Source organism: Rattus norvegicus, chromosome 1, assembly GCF_036323735.1.
Source record: "Rattus norvegicus strain BN/NHsdMcwi chromosome 1, GRCr8, whole genome shotgun sequence".
Taxonomy (NCBI): Eukaryota; Metazoa; Chordata; class Mammalia; order Rodentia; family Muridae; genus Rattus; species Rattus norvegicus.
This window is the reverse complement of record NC_086019.1, coordinates 138,005,878-138,009,184: the sequence shown is the minus strand read 5'-3', so window position 1 is coordinate 138,009,184 and position 3,307 is coordinate 138,005,878. Positions and strand designations below refer to the sequence as shown.

Below are 3,307 nucleotides of genomic sequence, written 5' to 3'. Positions count from 1 at the left end.
GTCAGGTATCATCAAGTAAACTCTCCAACTTTTACCAAAACAGAACTCCTGACAAAGAACCAAGTCTAAAACTCATGGACCTGAGGGGGCATTCCATAGACAAACCACATCTGCAGTCAAATTTATTTTAACTTAAATTTGGTGGACACGGATAATAGTGAGAAGTGAGATCAGTGTGGTAATAGGGACCTGGGAAGAGAAGAAGAAGTCATCAAATATTAGAATATTTGGATAAAAGAAACAAAGTTAGATAGTGGCACTGTCTCCAAATGAAGAATTCCTCAAAAGAGATAATTATGTACAAGTACTTACCATATCCAAGTAAATGATGGCAGAGACATGTGTTCATAACTACGAGATAGCATCCCAAGGGAGGAGTGTAAACTTAGATCTGTATATTATGCTGTCCAAAGGAAACAAGTCTAGGGAATTAAATAGCACCTTGCTTTTAGTGTTTAAAATGAACTCAAGCTAAAATAAAATACTAAGCACTGAGGGACAGACAGAGGCCTTTCCAATATAAGTTTGAAGGAATCAGTAAATGAAAGATTGACTGTTTTACCTTAAATACATAAAATATAAAAAGACTATTCATCTAAGAATGTAACTGTCATAAAACTAAATTCTAAATTTAGTCTTATGAACTTAGAGGCATCAGCATTAACTTTTGCAAGACGAATGAAAGATTAACATTCACAACAAGTTAGGAGATCATTTGTTCCATTTTCTAGGACTCAACAAGGTGACATGGATAAATGGATCAGATAGAAAGTTGACTGCTTTCTCTGAGTCAAACACTCATTCGTTCCAGTCGTGAAAGAGTCATGGCGACCCTGAGACCTAACATATTAATATTTCCAAAGAACAGAAGCTGACTGCACCACCTGTTTCCGGAGACATGGAGAAAAAGAAGCTGAGAGTAGAATTCGTAGCCTGCCTCTGGGGCTTGGACTTTGACCTTTGCTCTTGTTTTGTTTCTGTTCCCGTGTCTTAAAACACAATACAGAATAGCATAAATGATCCAAGGTGCCCTACAGTGCTGACCATACTCATCAAATGTCTACTACAGCCCAAGTCCTGTGTGGATCTAAAGATCAACCAAGACATTCTCCAGATGCCCAGGCTGGGGAAGAAGCAAATGAAACAGTCACTTATTGTACAACTGTGTGATTCTCTGTATCTTTCAAAAGCAATCAAACAACTTCGACATGCAAGGCACCAAATTTGAACAATGATAAATAATGAAAATGGGAATTATTTGATGTAGTTTGTGTGTGTGTGTGTGTGCACATGTGTGTGTGTCACTGTGTGTGTGTCTGTCTGTGTGTGTCTGTGTGTGTATGTGTGTGTTTGTGTGTGGGGGTGGGTGTTTGAGTGTGTGTATGTGTGTGTGTGTGTGTGTTTATATTAAGAATGTAGCAAGCCTATTTCTCTGAATGCAATGGTCTCTCTCTTGTATCTCAAAGAAATTGTTCACATAGTTAGGTATAGTGGTGCACTCCTTTAATTCCAGCACCCAGAGGCAGAGGCAGGTGGATCTCTGTGAGTTCTAACCCAGCCTGGTCTTTAAAGTAAGTTCTAGGCCAGCCAGGGATACATGGTAAGACCCTGTTTCAAAAACAAAATAAAACAAAACAAAAAACAAAACCACTAAAGAAATATTTCACCCGAAGGGATTGAAAGTATCATTCACCTGTCAACTTCTCAAATAGTATTAGTGCTTATCACCTGTTAGATTCATGCTGCGATCAGGAGCGTTTACTTAATAAGGCCACAGAAATCTTCATTTTGTATTCATTGTAACAAATACATGTACTATCTATTCAATGAGAGCTGCATGCTACTGGGATTGGTGTTCAGACAGAACAGAATATTAAATTTGCATTCTAACACTACATTATAAACATGCATCTGTATAAGAGAATACAAGCTTAAAATATTACATTTTGGACTGAATTTCGCTGGAAAATAAATCTGTGTTGATGAATGCCAACACTAGTAAGTATAGATCAACCTGGAAAAGTTATATTAGTATTTAGAGAGTAGAATGGTTTATTTTTTTTCTTTATGGAAAATTTATTGCAACACTCCAACCACGCACTTCTTTTTCTTTTCAACATCTTGCCCTGCAGCCTCCTTTGCCCTTTTTGCTCAGATGCCAAAGAGCAGGGCATTGGCCCAGGCCATGAAAAGACTGGCAAAAGCCTTAAAGTTCTCTTCTTTTGTGATGACTCTGGCCTTTTCCTTTTTGTACACATTCCGGATGGGGATCACAGGTCCTGTTAGTTGGGTGGCCAATTTATGTTCTTCAGCAGAACTGTCTCCTTTCTTCAGAGCAGAAGGCTTCCTGGGGGAAAGTATGAGTTTGGAGCGGTGCTCCTTCAGGTGCTGCACGTTGGCCTGCAGTGACTCAGTGGATTTGTTTCATCTCCTTGGGTCCACAGAGCTGCCGATGGTGTGAGCCATTTTCTTGTGGATACCAGCTATCCTGAGTTCTTTCAGGCTGACGCCCCTGCCAGCCCGGACCTTGGTGTAGTATCTAACTGTAGGGCTCCTCACGATGGACCTGATGGGACCGGATGTGGGATGGGAGCAGTGGGGAGCACTTTCACCTGCCTGGCCTTGTGTCTGCAGATCTTGCATGCCAGCTGGTTGAATCAAGTGTCCACTCGCTGCTGTCAATCTTCGTGGAAGTGGGGCTTCAGGATCATGCAGTTCCGGCTGGGAGCCATGGCTGCCTCCTGTACAGGAACGGCGAAAAAATTAATATTGCCATCATACTGGTTTCTTGATGAGAATGAGAAAGAGGGTAAGAGGTCATACTGCCGAGGAATGGCCCTGGAAGAGATTAATAATTGATTAAAGGGGCTTTGCAAATACTCCACTCTGTGCCAACAGTTCACAGAATTGCAAATCAGAATTTGTGAGACACGAGCGTATCCCTACTTAGCACACACCACACACCTGTCCTCCTTAGACACTAGGCGATGTTAAGTGGAATAAAGGGCTGGCTGACATCTTGTCCCACGTAATACCACACTTAACTCTGAAATTACTGGCTTTCACAGTTCCCCTAGCAAGTACTGTACTTGCTAAGTGTTATCAAGTACAATTTTATTCAGAATTCCCACAGTCAAGCATTCAGCATAAGGATGTATTTTAACTTACTCACAAAAGCGTTATAGTACTTCAGTGATTCTTGGTCACTTTGAATCTCCTTACTACTTGTTATCCAGCCCAGTTATGTACTAGTAAATCAACTGGTCTAGCATCTAAAAAGCAGAAACTCTAGTTCCTCCAGTTGTTT

General features: G+C 40.8%; 1 pseudogene; it reads right to left on the bottom strand.

Annotated features, from left to right (window-relative positions):
• Positions 1-1,955: 1,955 nt before the first annotated feature.
• LOC134483734 (large ribosomal subunit protein eL13-like) lies at positions 1,956-2,912 on the bottom strand (annotated as a pseudogene).
• Between the last annotated feature and the right edge of the window lie 395 nt (positions 2,913-3,307).